Source organism: Cololabis saira, chromosome 14, assembly GCF_033807715.1.
Source record: "Cololabis saira isolate AMF1-May2022 chromosome 14, fColSai1.1, whole genome shotgun sequence".
Taxonomy (NCBI): Eukaryota; Metazoa; Chordata; class Actinopteri; order Beloniformes; family Belonidae; genus Cololabis; species Cololabis saira.
The window spans coordinates 20,702,271-20,721,736 of NC_084600.1; the positions used below are offsets into that span (position 1 = coordinate 20,702,271).

Below are 19,466 nucleotides of genomic sequence, written 5' to 3' on the forward strand. Positions count from 1 at the left end.
GTCTCTCAACCCAGCTTTGTCTACAAAGAAAAAACCCGTGCATGTTTGATAGTTTCCCCTGTGTCACAAACACTTGCCATGTTTTTCTGATCCAGTTTGATGATTTGTGTCCTTGAGTGTTGCTTTTGGTTTCTGCTTCATCATCCACGTGCGCGTCAGTACGGTCTTTATTAGTGTCTTCGGGGTGACAGTCTTACTTTTTTTGCCCAGCTCAAAATAGTTTAAGCTTTAAAACTTTAGCCTTTTGGTGTAGTTTTAATTTTGCTTTGCTGTTATATGTGTTGCCATGTCTGGAGAAACTAATTTCTGCATAGTTGGGTCTTTAGTTTAAGCAGCTATTGATTTTTATTAGTGGTGTAGAAAGGGAGCAGTACAGATCAATAAAATTAAAAAATAAAATGACCCCTTTTCTCCCTTTTTTTAATTTAAATACCACCCAAGGAGGTCTTTGTTGTTTTAGCATCATATCTTATGTGACACCATTAGTGGCTGCCAGTCTGTGAGTCAAATACTGCTGCCGCTGGGAACATTCTCTTCCAGCCAAGAGATAAAAAAATAAAAGTAAACAGGCCACATGTTTGCTGGCTCGCTGTGATGGGGAGGGAAATGGAGAATGGCATGTACTATCTGAGACTGACAGAGGGTGGGAATAGAGATTAGCCCAGGGTTCAAAGGCTCAAAGCAACAAAAAAGAAGAAAAAAAAAGAACTCTTAAGCATTCTTGTCCTGTCGTGGATTTGCTTGCATATAATGTCACCGTGATACATTCTGCCAGTTGTGCAGCCTAAGAATCTTCTGCCTGCTTATGAGTTGGGTTTCTCTGTTGTTGTTTTGTTTTAGTTTTTGTAATCTTTAAAGACAGATAAAAACCTGAGTTGAGTTTGTTTTGTTTGACTGCACAGTGTTAATGAATAGTTCAGACACAGAGGGACGTGTGTTTCACCACATGAAGCAGATACCTTGTACTATCTGGATATGTTTCCAAAAGAATCTCACTATTGCACGTAGTACATACCTAAAAAACTCCAACATGGACCTGCAGATTTGTTTTCCTGGTGAATGAGTTTTGGAGGAGCCACCAGTGTTTTGTTTTCCTCCCTAGGGAGCCTCTGATTTATTTAACAAGCTTGTGAAATTCCGACGGACCCTAAATGGGCATATTGGACTGAAGGTTTTCTCTTCTTTAATTCTTACTCACTGCTGTTACTTCACTTTGTTACTCATGAGGAAGTCTATTACTACTGCGATCAGAACATGCTTTAATCAGAGGTGCAGATTTCATTGGGGACCAAGGACATTTTTATTATTTGTTTTATGGGATCCATCATATAGCTTTAAGAGGTCAGGCGTGCGTTGTGTGGGATGTTGACTAGTGAGCACATGGAAACTCGCATAAACTCGGTGATGGAAAGAGTTGGACAACAGTAGCAAGCGCCTTTGGGCTGCATGTGCATTTGGGAAATGCTGTTTGACTGACATTTCCGAGCAGATAGCCTCTGATCTCAGAGGTTATAACGCTAATCCTCAATTAAACGGCAACATGGTCCGGGTTGCGCTCCCCCCTGTCTTTCAAACTGGAACAGAAGTGAATTCTTCAATGTCTTGCAGCAGCCAGCTTGGAGAAGCTTTCTTCCAACGTATGATGTTCTTGGCATGCCTTTACTGATATTTTTGCTTCAGTATTTGGCCCATGCGAACTCAGTTACACTTCTAAAACGTTGAATAGTTTTCAGTTGAGCACTGACACCAGATTCGGGCAAAAAATTAGTCATTTTGTTTGCCAAGGTTGTGCTCAGCCTCATAAACACTGGTCAACAAATTGCTGAACTGGTCATTGGGAGAAGTGCAAACCCCCCGTACTCGTTTCTAATCCCTCCTCTGCCTCGTGCGCTGTGCGAGTTCTCCCAAGTGACCTTTATGTGTTGGCTGTAGCTTGCAATACCCGTGTTCAGAGGGACGGTTATGTAACTGTTTAAGTTAAGAGCAGCAGAAATGCATCATATCACAAAACTTCAGTGGTGCTTTCATCTGGTACTCTTGTGCACCTCAACCAAGCCTCTTCTGGGCTCATCTCGAGCGTTTATTTCCTGTCTTTTCAGGGAATGGGTTTCAGTGTTGGTTGTTGCTCTTTTGAAGACTTTTTAAAAGAAAACTAAATGGGATCATTATGTAAGTAACACATCTCTGGAGGTTCAAATTTCTTTAGAACAGAGGTGTGAATTGAAAGGATCTGGCGTTCAATCACCAACTTCCTGATGATTTAAGAAGTCAGGCCTGTCTCTAAACCTAAGCCGGCGCAATAAAACGCAATAAAGCGAATAAGAAAGCTGTTGTAGGACAATCCACATGTCTCTAGAATCCATTGTTGAGAATCAATCACGGCCAACACATCATGGTGTTTGTACTGAATGTCCTTGTCTCGCTACAGAGAAGCTGCATGTTTTCTTCATGCTGCAGCTCTTGTTATGTCTCTAGAGTCATTTAATAATTCCAGCAGAGACGCCCCCAGCAGAGCGACACCACCTCGCCTCCTTCTCCCCCACCGTCGCTGGGGTCTCGCGCGTCCCGCTTCACAACGCTGGGGGTTGTTTTTGTTGGTGTGTACTCCAGGTTGAGCTTGTGACAACCCTTCATAGCAGCATAGTGTCTGGACCGTGCAGCGCTCTCCTTCTCTTCTGCAGCCCGTTATTCCTGGGCAGGGTTCCTCTTACTCCATTACTCTAATGTATATCTGTGGGTGCAGAGGGATTGTAAAATTTGAGCCAAGCATCTGTTTGCACTCCCGTTCCCTCTTAAAAGCCAAAGCTCTTTCCTCTACATGGAGCATCAGTGGCAAACTTTGACATTTACATGCGATTGGAAGGATTTATTAGTGAAAATGCAATTGTTCGGAGCAGTGGCTGGCCGGCCCCTCTGGAGAATTGGCAGTAAAGATTAAAACTTCTGATAAGATCACTGAAACAGAATAACATGCACAGGAAAATTTAAAGAACGAGTTTAGTTAGCGATATCCATATTACATTTTAACAATTAAAAACACGGTGCACAGAAGAGCACAAAATTGTCTTTTTTGCAGAGCTTGATACTTCTTTTTTTATTTTCAAAACTACTTTTACACTCTGTTGCATGGTTTTATATTACCAACACTCATAGGAGTAGATCTAATTTGTTTTTTATGAAAAATATGCCTGAGACGCCCAGTCTTTTGTCTTGATGTCATTTCTGTTAAAAATGTCTCCCCTCTGGGGCATGTGGGGGGGTGCTTTTTCATGTTGTGTGTTTTGAACAGGGGATTCAGTGGTTATAATGAGGGGGGTGTTTGTGTGTTTCCTCATGTTTCAGTGTGCAAGTATTGATATAAATTAGCATCTGATACGTAGTGTCATTTATTTTGTTTCTGCCCACTGTGATTAGGAGATGTGATTTGTCATCTCTCCATCTTCTACATCCCCTACAGTCGAACACACGCAAGCACACAAACAGCTGTCAACACGGCTAACAGATGGGGCTCTGCTGTGTGGGTTCAGCTGCCCCGGGGACAAACCACAGACTCGCATGCTCACACAACAGGGTGATGGGGTAACACATTGTAAATGATATTAATAACCTCAGCCTGCTTTGTTACCTGGTGTTTGTTAGCTTATGCCTCTTTGCTTTGGCTAAGTGTGCATTTTATGTTGGGGTTCATTAAACAGGAAAACAAAAATCATCCTCGTTGCTCTTGTACACCTAAACCCACTCATTTTGTCATCTGCATTATGCAGCTTCTCGACGATGTTTTTTAATGAGCCTCATCTCTCATGCTCCACATTTTTGAGCATATGGCACTTTTTTATTGATGAGGAGTCCCAATTAAGCTGACTTCCTCATCAGAGCCGAGATCAGTGGAGCTGATAGCAGGATTTTGAGGGATTTTTCTTCGTTCCTTCCTTGTCATCTTCCCACAAAGACTCCTCAGTCACATCCCTCTTCCTGACACTTTATTCCCTCCTAAAACATTCACCCCCTGCAACTTGGGATACACAAGCCCTAAATGACTGCACGCGCCCTGAGATCATAAAAACATGTAGATACCCGTTTGTTTTTCTATGGGAGAAAAAGATGGAGCGTCCCTGTCCCGCCAAGTCTCATTAGTGGGTGAGTCACAAGACGAAACACAGTTAATCACCATTTTGTTTTGTTTTTTTGTTTTTCTTGTTAAAATTCATGGTTTGATTTTTAGTTTTTTATGTATTTAATGTGTGTGGGGATGGCATGGTCCTGGGTATCTGCTTTGTTATTACAGAAGTATTTATTTTTATTATTTAAAACATGGCCAAGACCAATCAATCAGCTGTTAGACCCAAAGACAGGTCTGTGATTAAATATAATGATGCCATAGTCATTATAATCCATCATGGTGGATCATATTTCATGGCAGTCCATCCAATAATGTTGCATTTTTGTTTTTCTTAATTCAACAATATTAAACTCAGGGTTGTACGGGAGGAACGAGCAATATTAAACCCATCTGCTGAGAACCTCCGCTGTCTTTACAATGCTTCATGGCAGTCCATCAACGATTCGTTGAGACATTTCACACCAGATCAAAGGACTCTTTGATTCCCATAACGCTGACTTTATGGAGGTAAAACTTCAGAGAGACTTAAGAAAAATCCAACTAAATTTAGACTTGGAGTTGTCTCCAACTAAACGATGTCTAATTTTGCTGTTTACCTTTGTACAATCAGCAGTGCTGAGCCGACCTGTGGTTAACAGGATAAACAGTGAGAACCGTGTTTTAAAAAAAAAAAAACATTTTTTAAAGTAGGGGATGCTAGTGAGCACAAGTGAAGGATTTATAACATCACTGAAGTAACTGGTGACCAGCACAGCCAGCCCTCAGAAATCTGACTCACCCCCACCCCAGTCAATGTACCTCTTCATTTGTGACGTGTGTGGTGACGGATGCACACTCTGGAGCTAGGATAACAGGTTTTTAGGGATTTAGAAAGCCCCAAAGTTAGCAGTTTGGTTTAAACCTGCAAGTAGCTTCAGCTTGAAAGAATTGGCCAAACATTGAACAGATGGATGCCTTGAGATGGATTTCAGAAGAGAACAGTGACAACAACGTGATGATTGTGCAGGAAAAATTAAAGCTCCTCCAAAGTACTGCATTACCTCGAATATACATGAGCAGATGAATTCATATTCATACACATCAGTTCATATAATGCAGTATAAAATCTTTATTTTTATTGGCTGCTGGAAAATCAGTCTGGGAAAATGTGTCAAATATGAGGTGTATATTCATATGTTTGGGGAAAAAGAAGATGATTTAGTTCAGAGTGGATCAGATGCGATTGTTGTTTTAAATGGGCAGTACGTTGAGGTTTTGTGCCAAATGTGTCTCATTTATTGCATTTTGATATTGTGAGATAAGGGCAAATAGGGGAATAACGTAAAGGACCTGTAACCTGGTGCATGAAACAGTCTTGACCTATGGTTTTTTTTTCAACTGTGTGTTTGTTTGTTTTTTTGTACAAATATTTCCATCCAGTGACCTGGAGGAGTTTATTTTTACATTTCTAGAAACACAGAGAGCTTCCTCTAACCTGCAACAGTTATTCATATTCTACTGCTTTCATGTGAATACATAATTAAATCTTAAGTTGAAACAAAGAGACTTTTTATGCTCTCAATTGTATTTTATAGGCGGAAAGAAAGAAAGGAAAGAAAATCCTAATAGGTCAAAATCAGAAAAGGTCAAAACTAAAATCAGCAAAGAAAAATACAATTGGGTTTTATTTCAAGTTTTAAGAAAAGACATCTCTAAGACCAGATGACCTCTGTGAGACATCCATCACATCGTCCCCTTTCTCCCCATCTGCCTATTTTCCTCCATAAAAAAGGACAAAAACACTCCAAATGCTATGAAACCCTGAGACATTGAAGGCGGTCCGACCTTATAATTGTTCCTCATAATAACATTACATAATCTTTCAGCGAAAGTATAAGGGGCTGACAACAGAGCTATGATTTCCTACGACCAACATGCAGATGTAGCACATATGCAGTTGGTGGGGAACAAAAGAGAGAAGATGAAGGAGGAGAATAGGAATGAGAGCCCCAGATGGTGACCAATTATGTGAGGCTGGAAGTTAAAGTGAGAACAAAGGAGCTCATCACAGCCTGGGAAATGAAAAGCTCTCCAGAGAGAACCCGTGAATGTCTCTTGTATTTCATGGAGTCAGAGATCAGACATAACTGGTAACAGACATTTTAGATACTCCAACACTGAGGTTGTCAATTCCACATCCAGATACAGCTTTGAGTGGGTCGAGAGAGGAGGACTGCTACACCAGGAGCAACTTCAGCTACTCATTTGTGGTCCGTCAGGATGAGTTTACTCGGCCGGTTTTAAAATATCCCAGAGTTTCAGCGGTTTTGTAACATTGGAGCCTGACCCTTGAAAACTGAATCACCAAGAACTGCCTTTGTTCTGTGTCACCCAGTCAGAACTTTTCCTGTTCAACCCGCATCATCACCACTGGTCATGGGAGGGAAGTTGCAGTAGTTTTATTTTCATGGTTTGAGTTTCTGTGGTGCTCAGTGTGAAGTTTTCCAGAAAACCCTGAGGTTTTTAGAAGGTTTAGGGTTTTAACAAAGCCCTGGGTTGTGAAGGGTTAAAATCTTCAGCTCTTGTCCTGATGAATCAAATGGGGGTTAATGCTCTGATGTTAAATCAGTGAACAGTTACGAAATACCTTCTCGCCAAAAACATTTTTATTGAATTCCAACCTGTGTGTGTGTGTGTGACTTTCTGCCGCCAGATTGATCAACCAGATCTATCTGCTACTATCCCATGATGCATTGCCCGCGGTTCTTTGTATCTGAAGATCCGTTTTGATTCAGGCTGATTTCTCACATATAAACCTCAGATACACACACCCCTATGGCTGTGGTGTATCGACAGCAGGTGACAGGATGAAAAATAACCTCATCCCCGTCATCGCAGTCCCAGCCTGCATCTCTGAGGGATGAGGCCTCATTTCATGCTTGGTTTCTGTCTGCCTGCCAGCACACTGCGAGGATCCGCCTCACGGATTATCAGAGGTTCACCTCGGCTTTGAGTCTGTTGAGTCCATGTCGATGGACGAGGGTGCTCTGCGGCTTACCTGCCTTCTGAGGAGTTTAGATCATTACAGTGATGAGAGACGAGGGCTGGGCGATATGATCTCAAATCAATATCACGATTAATTGGGCAGTTTTTCCTCGATAACGATAAATGCTCGTGTTCTGTGTTTTAATTATAATAATAATAAATAACAAATAACTTTATTTATCCGTTAGGAACTTCATTTGTGGAAAAGCATCAGCATCAGTGCGTGTACAGATAACATATGCAACAGGACAGTACAGAAACAAACCAAACAATCAATATAAAGCAACATACATTGGGCAATCACAAATACTGCTGGACTTAGATGCTGTAAAACCATAGCATGGATAAAATATGAGAGAAAAAGATATAAAAAATATAAGTCCCCCGTTAAGTGCGTGATAAATACAATGATTTTTTAAAAATATGTATAAAAGCGGGTACAAAAATGAATAGGTAAGATCAGCTGTTTATGAGTCTGATTGATGAGGGCACGAAGCTTGACATGGCTCTGTAATTCATGTTACCTGCGGTAAGCATTCATGTAGTTCTTGAAGCTTAAACTCAGACCTTACCCGGCAACTAAAGATTCTATTGGCTGAGAAATTCTATTCTCTGATTGGCTGACAGGCTGGTAACTCCAGACAGCTGCTATGGGCTGAGGGCTCAGCGCACAGTAGCGTACACTGACTCGTTAATTTCTCAGCCTGAGAAATGCTGTGTGTGGCGTGAGAGCGTGTGAACTTGTTGAAATGCGTGAGTCTCAAACTCAATGCGTGAGACTTGAGAGCCTTGTTATGTCAGCCGCCTTTTTGTTTGAACCATCAGCCATTTTCTTGGTTTTGCCTTCTCGTTCGGACTGGATGGGTGGAGTCACGTGATTACGCACAGGCTGTACAACGTCTTAAAGGGGAATGAAAATAGCATATCAGCCGACAGTCAAAACACTCAAAGACGTTTCTTTTCTTTTTATTACCAAAACACAGAATTTACCGACATAAGAGAATTGATGTCGGTCATCACGGTGAATGTCGGTAACTGTAAATTTTCAGTTTCTCGCCCAGGACTACAGTGTGAGACTTGTGAAAGGGCATCATCTAAAGTAGTTTTGCATTACAGGGCTTTTCTGTACATGTTATTGGGAACATTTAGTTTTTGTATGACTCTGGTCCCTCGTGGATAAGGAGGAAAGAAAGAAATCAGAAGACATTGGTAAAAAGAGCTGCTTAGACTAAAAAAAGGGTTTCCAACAAGGAACAGGTTTACATAGACACCCCTCAGCGTCTCACTTTTCTTTCCTAATCAGATTCCACAGCACTGACAGAACCAAGTCTCCAACCAGCAGATCAGGCTGTTTTTTTTTCTTTATCCCTCAAATCCCAGTGAGACAGGAATACTTTCTTCCTCATGGTCTTGTTGTTGTTGGCTGCCTGCTGGCCCATATTAAAGTAAATGAGCCTCAGCGACACGCTGCATCCCTGAGAGTCCGTTCTGGCTTTAAAGTGGTCACTCTGGAGGCCAGAGTTGTGATGGATATCTATCAGTAGTTCTGGACTTCTTGATGAATCCCACACTGGGATAGGACAGTTTAAAAGCTGCAGTGTTGATATATTTCTTTTCCTTTCCCCCTCAGTTATTTGTTTAAAGCTGATGATTGTGCAGGAACAAAGATACTTTCTTTCTGGTCTCAACTGGCCTCTGAGGTTGAGCAACTACTTAAACCCACTGTGGTTCCACACTTCATTATGCAGAATGGTGGGTCTTTTCTGAGGCCTGTATGAGGTCTGGCTCCTTCAAGGAACTGAAGATATGCTGGAGGGAACACCAGGAGAGCAGACTCAATCAAAAATGTATAGTCCAGCAGAAGCTTGTTGATTTAGTTTTTGTTTGTTTGTCATGTGTTGTAGTTTCAGCCTGAATACTAAAAATAGTTTGCTTCTGTTGGATTCATCCCTGCCTTTCTGCAGGGATGTAATTTCCATCTATCAAGCAGCGTAAATAAACCTTGAGCCATTTCTTGATTATGTTTACTTAAAAAGAGCCAGTTGGGTGCATTTGCTGCTTACTTCACCCTCACTGCTCCGCAGTAGCTCGCTAAATGTTTCCCCAGAAGCGTGGTGGAGAATCCATCAGGTTGAATACTCTGTGCTTTTTCTCTAACCTCATCAAAAGCTGAAGCAGGTCAGATCTAACGATGTCACGTGCAATGACTATGCATGTGAGTTTGATGTTGCATGTTTGTGCTTTCCACTCACATTTCCATTTTATTGTTCATTGACATTCCTACAAAAAAATTCCAGTAGCAGTTCTTGAGAGATAAGCCTCCCCCCCGCTGTCTGCTAAGAGCAGCGGGTGTATATGTGCCTGTGCACTCATTCCTAGGGTACTGCTCGTCTCTGTGCCCTACATTCTTTGTTGAAGTACTTATATATCTATATACTCAGACAGCTTTCGGATCCGTCTTCAAACGCACTGGCTGGCACCCTAGAGCGAGTTCTCACACTGGCACTCTCAGGGAGGAAAAACAAGAACGTGCTTGTGAGGGTGTACAGCTCTGGCGGATAAGCTCTTGTAGGGTACTTATAATATCTAAATAAGACAATTTGATTAAAATGCTATGTTATTAACTTATTTAGTTTCCAAGCTTTCTGGTTGATACAGTACCTGAATATGAGCTTGTGTTCCGTCCCCCCCATATGAGGATGAAACAGTAGGTGACTCTTCACCAGTAGCTGGAGGAGCTGCAGCTGTTATTTTGAGTTTTTGCATGTGGGAGTGTTACAGATGCTGCTGTGGTGATCCAGCTGTCTTCAAGTGCCCCCAACCTCAAGGAGCCCACATACAGGATATACCTTCAAGATATGAGGGAGCGGGCCTTGAACATGCAATCTGATAGCTAAGGAAGTCCCCCCTGACAATTCATGCCAGGCTTTGATTCAGCATTAAACCAAGGCTAAAACCCAAAACTACTGGTTTGGCTCAAAGACTTATCCAGTCTTTGACCTCTAACGCGGCTGTGAACATGAGCTTTCACAGTGGACTTCCTGCTCTGTTTCTTTCTTTTGAACATTTTTCTGACTGAACTGTTGAAAATTCTTGCATTAAATAAGTTTATGTATCATTTCTGGAAAGCTTTTAACTCCTGAAGAGTTTGAGTGCTCTGAGAACATGGCTCACACGTTTTTCTTTCTTTTTGTTGCAGCAGGCCTATCCAGGTCCTCACACCCGGTGGTAGTGGGACAAAACTTGTTCTTGTTTAACGTACAGTCGTTGGAATTGCTTTTATGTGACAGATTATGACTTGAAAAAAATAAACAGGTCCTAACCAGGTTTTAGAATAAGGTAAATATTATCTCTATTAAACAACACAGGACGTTTTGCACCTTGATTTAAAAAAACTAAGCTATAATTCAAAGACATGGTGTAAAAACTAGGTGCACACCACAATTTAACAGCTTGTAGATCCACCTTTAGCAACGTGAAGTAATATTTCTCTCTACAATATCGCTTTCTCTCATTCTGTCGTAGATCCGTCAGTTTGTTTGGCATCTTTGTCCTGCTGCATGATTCAATTTCTGTTGAGCTTTAGCAGAAATAACAACATCCTCTAAGCTATTTAAGGTTTTATTTACCTAATTTTGATATATGGTAAGGACCAAATGGTTTTTACTTTGTCCTGATATGTAAAACTGAGTTGGTGAAGACCACTTTGCTTGTTCTTTTGACAAGTTGATACCTCAGTGCACAAGTGAGATGCAACTGAAGATAATTCAGCTTCCTGAACAGACTTCACAAGCATCAAACCCTCAGCAACCAGATGCATCCAGTTTCCATAACTCTGGTTATTGTAATTGCTTCGACTTGTTGTTGAGTCTACGATCTCCCATGACACTGAACCGCTCATATGGCACGACGGCGCTGTGCCAGACGTTTGATCCTGCTTTATGACTTCCTGTCCCAAGGCAAGGGAGGGAGGCTGCTTGTTTCCTGGTGCAATTGTGCACGCTGTAGGAATGCCTGGTCTGGGGATTTCACTGCAGAAGCCCTCATGGAAGGTTTTAGTTGTTGTTTTTGATATAAAAGGCCCAGACACCTGCAGGAGTGGTCAGCAACATTAGTCTTTAAGGCCTTTTTACACATTACAGATATTCTTCTCTTCCTCTTCAACTTTTAACACTTGAACTGTATTTATTGTTCTATAAAGGACGATGTGCTGTTCAAAATGTGTCTTTTTGTTGAAATTTTCTTTACATTGCCTAACAAGCACTGAGCGATGTCCTCTTTACGCTGCGGTGAAATTAACTTCTTTAAATAACCTTGGACATCCAACGCTGCTATCTGCAGCTCTCAGTGTTTCTCAGATGACAAGTCTTCTCTCTGCGTTGCCTTCGCTTGAAGCGGCACATTGCATAACCAGCATGTCGTCAATTAATCCAAACAAGTATTTTTTGAGGAAAAATGTCCCTGGCAGGATCCTAAAACGCGTTGATCTGGTGGGGGCGGAGGCGCGGCGGTTTCACCTGTTCCCTCTGCTATCCCTGCTTTCAAAGGGATGAGTGGGTGTCTGCGAGAGGGCACCGCAAAAGTCTATTTCACAGTCCCAAACTGTTTGAGTTATGTAATGTGGGTTGTATAATAGCTGGGAGATGGCTGTGTACTCTAGTGATGTGATCCAGGAGCTGCGGGAGACTTGCTTGGGTTCATCGCATCTTCCTCTGCAGCAACCTGGTGATTTTTTTTATTAGGTTAGCGTAAAAGGAGGCAGGTCAGCTGCAGTCAGGATCCACCCTGATCTGTCCTCACGGGCTGCCACAGGCTGCTTGGTGTCAATAAGTAGTGGAAATCACTCTTGTTTAGTCTCTAATTTTTATTATTTATGCACTATTTATATCTGGAAAAAGAAGGAATAAAGTATCAGAGGAGGAAAGTTTAGTTACAGAGGAGGAAAGCTACATCTTGGCTTTGTAAGCCTGAGGTGGTTTTCTGCACCTGCTCTGGTCACCACAGCAGCCCGGTCCCTGCTGGGTGCTGAAGCTCACGGACCCTTTATTGATTAAATCATTGATTTTTCTTCTCGCAAGTTAATGGATTGTTCTCCTCCAAATGGGGTTTCTTTAAAAGCTTCATTTTCACTAGTTACAAAGAAGAAAAAAAGAGGGAGGATGGATTTTTCCGTGACAGAGTACCTGACCTGGTTTTGCTGGAACTGATAACATCAGAGCTCGCTAAGCTGATGCTTTGTTGCCGGGGCTTTTGCCACCTCTGTTAAGACATTAATGAAATTGAGAGATTGCACTTCATTAGTAATATAAAGTAATTTAGACAAATGTGGAAGTAAGCATCTATGCGTGTGAATGTCTTTTTATAATTAAAAAAAAACAACTCCAAATCGATGAGTGCCAATAGATGCCAAGTCTCAATCTACTTTGCTGCAGCTGATAAAACGTGCAAGTTTCAGAAAGAGAGGGCGTTCTTTTCCGACAGAGAATCCTTCTTTTCTTTCACTTCCATCAGAAATATAGTAGCCAATTTAAAAAAAAAAGAAAAAGAAGAATTTGAGATTTGAAATCTGCCACATGTAGCAGATGTCAAAGTAATGTGCTTAGCAAGCTGGGAAACAGTGACACGGGAGATGAAAAATGAATGCGGTACTAAGTCTTCATCAGCAGACAGGTGGCATGCACATGCACATAAAAGTGCTGCTCAGTTGAGCTCGGGGGTGTGAGGTTTTTCCGGGAGAGAGTGAAGAGCTATCCTTTTCGCATCAAACCAGTCTTCTTCTTTATTATTGATCTCAAATTTTTGAAAACAATACGGAACCGTTTAAATCATGACTTTTCATTCAAAGCAGTTTCTTATCCTCCTGCCGGATCATTTAGATGATCAAACGTTTCCATCTCACGCTTTAATACCAGTGCAGTAATGCTTTTGCTTCTCAGGTAAGTCAAGATCACCCTGTCACTTCCTCCTCTCCAAGGCCCAGCAAGGTCTGGTAAAAGTCTTCCAGGTGGCTGCGTCCAGTCAGCAGTGGCTACACTCTTAGGATGAATTATTTAAGCAGGTCAGCAGCAGCTGGGTCCTCTGAGGCTGCGCTCTCTTCATCACTGGAACTGGGTCATGCTGCTCAGATATAACGCAACCTCATCCCAGTCGAGCAGAAAACTCAGATTCAGCGTGGTGCAGTTTACATCTGCATTACAGCAAAGAGGTGGATGGTTTACAGGAAAGAATCTCACTCGGGTTCAGCCGGCGTCAGAAATACTTGCTGAAACAGAGAAGACTGCTATTCTCAAGATTTTTCTTGGACGTCTTAATATCTTAGCTTGCGCCCTTTTGCCTGGTGTGATGCAGACGAGATTCAAGCTGTACTTCATAGAAGTCTGGCAGGTTTCATGACAACGTTGCAACGAGCTGAATATTTATACAGCTTCAAATTGTACTAAGGCGGAAGACTTAGACACATTTAGTAGTCAGTGGGCCCTGGCTGCCAGTGTCCTCGTGTTTGAAGCCAAAATCTTCCCTCGACACATCTGGAGCCCAGGATGGCAGCTGCTGATTGACAAACTGGAGGTTTTGTTAATGGCAATCCACAAAGCATTGGCTTGTCATTTGCATCTTTTATACACTAAATTACATCAAGCGGCTGAACTGGCCAGATCCATCATAGCTGAATCTGCAGTGGACGAACACAATGCCTTCCCTGACACACCACTAACAAAAATGAACTGTGGTGCTTTCATCGTTAAGTAAACTCCAGCTTTGATTCTGCTCACATTTGTACACATTTTCTATCTGTTGTTTAGCTGAAGTCATCTCCACCAAGCAGGTTGTGCTCACGCCTTTTTCATTAAAGTCATTCCCGGTGTCCCAAGCACACATCCTCAGCCTCAGAACAGCACAATTATGCGTCAGTGCTGATTCTGAGTAAAAAGACTTGTTCCAGCTGTGACCATAACAAAAAAAAAAGATCTGATTGTAGACGCTGTGGTTCGTATACTGAGGCTCCACTGAGCTTAATGAGTATTGAACAGGCTGAATAGAATCATAATAAGAATCATAATAAAATTGCAAGAGGCTCATTTCGAATAGACATTGAAATTAATAAGAACGAAAGAGGCTGAGAAAACAATAATTAACTTTTAAGGAAATTGCATTGATTTAAAGATCAGTGTGTATGCAGTGTGACCTCCTTCTTTGGATGAAGGTTTGTCATGCAGAACCTTCAGCTTTGCTGCTCGACTATTTACTATTGCATCAGTCGGCTTCTCTGTCTTTCATCTCCTCTGCCTCAGTTTGCTCCTCTTTCTCACTGATATTTTTTCCTACATCAGAACTCACTGATCGCACTCCAAAACATCCATTAGTGAGGAAAAACAAAACTGATTTGTGAATAGATTTACCTGAAAGTTAATTTTAATGACTAAATTATCTCGCTGTACTCACATCCTTTGGCTCGCTGCCTGTTTTACACCCTGATCTGAAAGAGCATGCACTTTGTGCCCGACTTCATCCCAACCACACCCAACCACACACAACAGGCTCAGGCTACATGCTAGTGAAAGCCTTTCATTGCTCCTTCCCCCCCCCCATCCTGACTCTCCTCCACCACTTTTGTTCTAATGTGCTTAATAAGTGATGGAGCGGTTTATCGCAGGAAGATGCCCCTAACGGCTCAGATGAAAGAGAAGCAGGAATAATCTGTAGAGCACCCCAAGGCTGTGATTTCCCACCCTGCCAAACCTCCCCCCGCCTCTGCATTTAGCACTCTTGCCGTATCCTTATGGATCCTCCCTTGAAAGCCCCACGTACACACACATGCACACACGCACTTTTTTTTTTCCTCTCTTCTTTTTTTTTGTAACTCTGTTTCCCCTTCCTCTTTCTTAAGCTGCAACGAAAGCAGCAGAAAAGATCAAAGAGGCGGACTGGGTCATCCCATAAACATACTTATAGCGATCTGTCGACTTAAACTTGATTGAATTATCTCCTCACAACCCGGTTCGCAGCTGTAACCATCACCCAGCCTACACTGTCAGCCAATCACTGTCCACAGAGAGATGCAGCCGATTAACATGCAGCACTTTGTCATTTTCCAATGAGTTAGTCGAATAAGCTCAGCGGTTGTTCCCCTTTCATTTCACTTTCATCATTTTTCAACATGTAAATCCCAAATAAGCTTAGTTCCGCATTAGCTTCTTCAGGTGTTAACAATAGTGACTTTACGGAGCTAACGTGAACAATGTGAAAGCACACATGTGTACAGGTACGGACACCACATGCGAACGCAAGGTTACCATACATGCTGCTCCTCTGGTAACTGCAGGTTGTGAAAAAAAATGATGAATGTGACCACGTGGTAGGCAAAAGTCCAAAAGTAAGATGCTTCATGTTGTGTCTGTGCTCAAGTAAATGCATCTTTGGCGTGGATGAATTGGCTGTAGATGATAGCTGGATGGATTGACGATGACTGTAAAAATAGTTGTTTTTTTTTGACAATGAAATATCCAAGCCGTATTACTGATAAACTGGGTTATCTTTTGGAAGGTACAGGATAGGCAAAAATAAGCTTCGGCTTCAGCCTACTCCTTTTTCGGTTACACAGAGTTTGTGTTTTATTGTTTATTGTGTGAAACTGATTAGTGTTGATACAGTATGTATGATAATGTTTTGTCAGTTACATGCACACAAGTTAAGTTGCATATAATGTAATGTAACCGAAATAAACCATTCATTCATTCATTCATTCATTCATTCATTCATTCATTCATTCATTCATTCATTCATTCATTCATTCATTCATTCATTCATTCATTCATTCATTCATTCATTCATTCATTCATTCATTCATTCATTCATTCATTCATTCAAGCTTTCCAGTCTTTTGGCAGAAACTACAGCCCAGGACCTTCACACTGAGCCACCATGCAGCTTTATATATTGCTCACAGATTTGTCAATTCATCCTAATTTATTCGGGTTGGCATCACAGCCAAGTGGTTGTCTTGTTGCTTTAAAGGGATAAATAAAGTGAAGAACAGCTACAAAGATTTACAGGCAGATGTTTGCAGCAGATGTACAATGTTCCACGATCTTATGCATTCGCCACATGGCAAAAGCACTCGAGTGACTGCAAGAGCATCCAGTCTTGGTTAGGAAAGCATGGAATTTGGAGCTGCTCTAGTCATGTTGGTGGGCTGCTGCTGATAAATTACTATATCTGTGGCCTTTAACAGCCTTTCTGATCAGTAAAGTCCAGCTGAAACCCCGTAGGAGCGGAGCCAGGAGACTCGAGGACCAAGAGAAAAGAGTCTGTCAGCGAGCAGCTACACACCCACCACAGTTTGGAAATGGGTGCCGAGTTCAGTGCCGCGCTCCCCCTCTTGTGTGGTCACACGGAGCAACTTTACAAGGGGACGTGCCACCCAGCCCATCTATAATTGAGAGCCAGAGCTGGCCGTGATGTCAGAGCGAAGGCACTCAGGGCTAAAGCCGCTGCTTTCTCTGCTTTTCATGTTGTAACCAAATCCTTTTATTTACATATTTGAAATTACAATCATTTATGTTAGCATGTAATCCTTTCCTGGTCAGGATGTGTTAGGAAGGTTAATCCTTCACCACTGGCAGATGTGAATTATTGGTTTGACTGACAAAGAAGAAGAAAACAATATTTGCACAGAAAGTTAAACTTTCCTGTACTAATTTTTTATTCCCACTTCATCCTTTTCAGGTGGTAAAAGTGGGGGTGTACACACATCCATCAGATGTGGATCACAGAGATGGAGTACAAAAAAAATTAAATCTGCTCACTTGAATTCACTGTAAAGGCAAAGACACACAAAATAAATAGCTTAAAGATGCACATTTCTACTAATTACTCTCCTCTTTCATGTACTCGTCCATTCCCACAAGATCTCAGCGCCGTCTTTCTCTCCGCTTCCATCCTCCTACCCGTCTTGCATTTTTTTCATCTCCTTATCACTCCCATGTCTCCTAGCTCAAGGTCTCACATGATTAGTCATCTCATGCAGTTAATTTATCTCAGTCGTGCGTCTTTTCTATCCAAGGCCTTAAATAATAATAATAAGTTTAAAAAACCCTAACAAGTGGGTCATACTCTGCTCCTCGTACAGCACACAGAGCGAACCGCCATCCAGCCAACAGGACCGCAGAGCTGAAATGGTTTACTATTTTACCCCAGAATATCCATATCGTAGTGTTTTGCGTTTGAATGCAACACGTGAAGTAAAGTTGGGTTTGAGTGAGCTGTGAACGTACCGAACAAGTCTGCGATCCGTGCGGGGTGTTCATACATGAAGACGTGTCCGCTGAGTGATTTTTCTTGACGCGATGGGCTGTGAAGTGCTGGACTCTGGTTGAACTCGTCACACAGACACCGGCTGCTGGGGGGGGGGGGTGATAAAGCAAGGTGAATCACTGCTCATTTCCAGTGTCCCAGAATCGAGACAGTGACAAGCTTCTGCCAGGAGTCTGTTTGGGTGTCGGATCATGTTTGCTGACAGGGTTTTCAGTTGGGGTTTTTAAGCGCGGTCCACAGATATTGTCGAGGACCCTACTGAGTTGTTTTAAATTAGGTTTGAGATTATTTTGAAGTGGTTCTTCTCGAATAGTCGGAGTTCAGTGCGTCCACCACCGTGTTTAAACAATTCTTTCATTGTTGTTGAATCTGAAGTTCTTAAATTTACCCTTCAAAACCTTAATCTTGAAGACTTATCCCTTGTCCTCTCATAACATACCAAATAACATAGTGGACATGTTTGCTCAAAGGGCTTTTGTAATGTTTGTTGTCTAATGTGAAATAAAGGCTCAAGTGACTTTAAAGGATTCGTGCTCAATGGAAGTCACGATGTCTTTTCTTACGTTCCCTCGGCTTTGAGAGTCTGTTATTCAATTGTAAGAGTGTTTATTTTCGGCTTTTCCTGATAATAATATAATGTCTTAATAGGATTTAGACTTTTTTTCTACTTCCATTCGTCTTTTTCATGGATGTTGTGATGGCAGAAGCCTCTTATGGCAAAAGTTTCTTAGTTTTATACGAGCGTTACCTTGGACGCAGCTTTTTTGGCATTAATCCTCTCTCCCATCTCTCCCCAAAATATCCCCCATCTCCCTGTGGGTTTCATTTTTTTTTGGTCCCTTTTTGAAAACATGGTTTTCCCAGACATTCTTTCCAAGTGGTGACGCATGCAGCGTGTGTGTCTCATGGTTACGAACCCTGCGAGTTAAAAATACTCTGTGGCGAGGGTTGGACGAGGTCTCGTCCGTACTGAGACACCACCTCCCCTCCTCCTCCCAGACTTTCGGTTACAAAGTCAGACATGCAGACCGGTCCGGAGCGTCACCCTTCCCATCTGCTCGCTGTTTTCTCACCACCACAGAGCACACGCTCACCCACATGTTTTTACGCCATGCTGTCGCACCATTGTTTTCCGTGATGACGTTACCCCTGTGGTCTGTTACTGAAGAGAGTTATTACTTTAAGATGGACCTTCTTTATATTTACTAGATACATTAGTTGTTCATCCTCTAGAGTACGGAGGTTGGTGATATATTGTATCATAAATAAGGTGATGGGGATATTAAAGTTTTTCCTCTGTATTTACTGCTTTTAATGTCTTCTTTAGAATAAAAAATCTCAGATTAAATATTGATGCATCTCGATATACATCCTTGTAAACACAGCTGTTTGGGACCACCTCCAAACATATGAGGATATTGTAACGTGCTCTTATCTGCGTATGTGACTCTCTTTGTGAATTACTGTAAAATCACCCTGCAGACGTCTGCTCATCAGTGAAGTGTTTTGGAATCACAACCACCATTCAGGAGGTTTTAAAATGCATCCCTGCATCTATAACCTTTCCTGGGCTGAAGAACCCCCCCCCCCCCCTCTCTCTCTCTTTCACTCAAATGTGACACGGAGTGCAGAGATGGGGCTTGACAGGCATACACCGACTCCCTTGCCCCTTATTGATCCATCACAAAGAGGAATACGGCTCTTAAGAGCAAGCAGCTCTGGCTGTCCTGTTGAATAAACATGGAGACTCGCTCGCTGCGTCTCCCAGGACGTGCAGGCGTGCCGTTGTGTTTGAGCCCACTTTCCAATGTCAACAAACAGGACTGATGAAAAATCAGAGAGCTGTGGAGAGGAGAGGCAATATTCAGACAAAGGCCCAGCAACTCAAACACATGCAGGAGGAGGAAGAACGAAGGAAGACTCTTAATATTTAGCGAGGGTCTGGCGGTGTGGCTGCTTTTAGGCCGTCTTGTCCTCTCTTCATCACACTCACATCCTGAGTTTGCTGACC

At 42.2% G+C, this 19,466-nt stretch overlaps 1 protein-coding gene across 2 annotated transcripts in view; it reads left to right on the plus strand.

Moving 5' to 3' along the window:
- Positions 1-19,466, plus strand: part of LOC133459786 (active breakpoint cluster region-related protein-like) — a 138,560-nt gene that overhangs the window by 105,331 nt on the left and 13,763 nt on the right. The window lies entirely within an intron of this gene.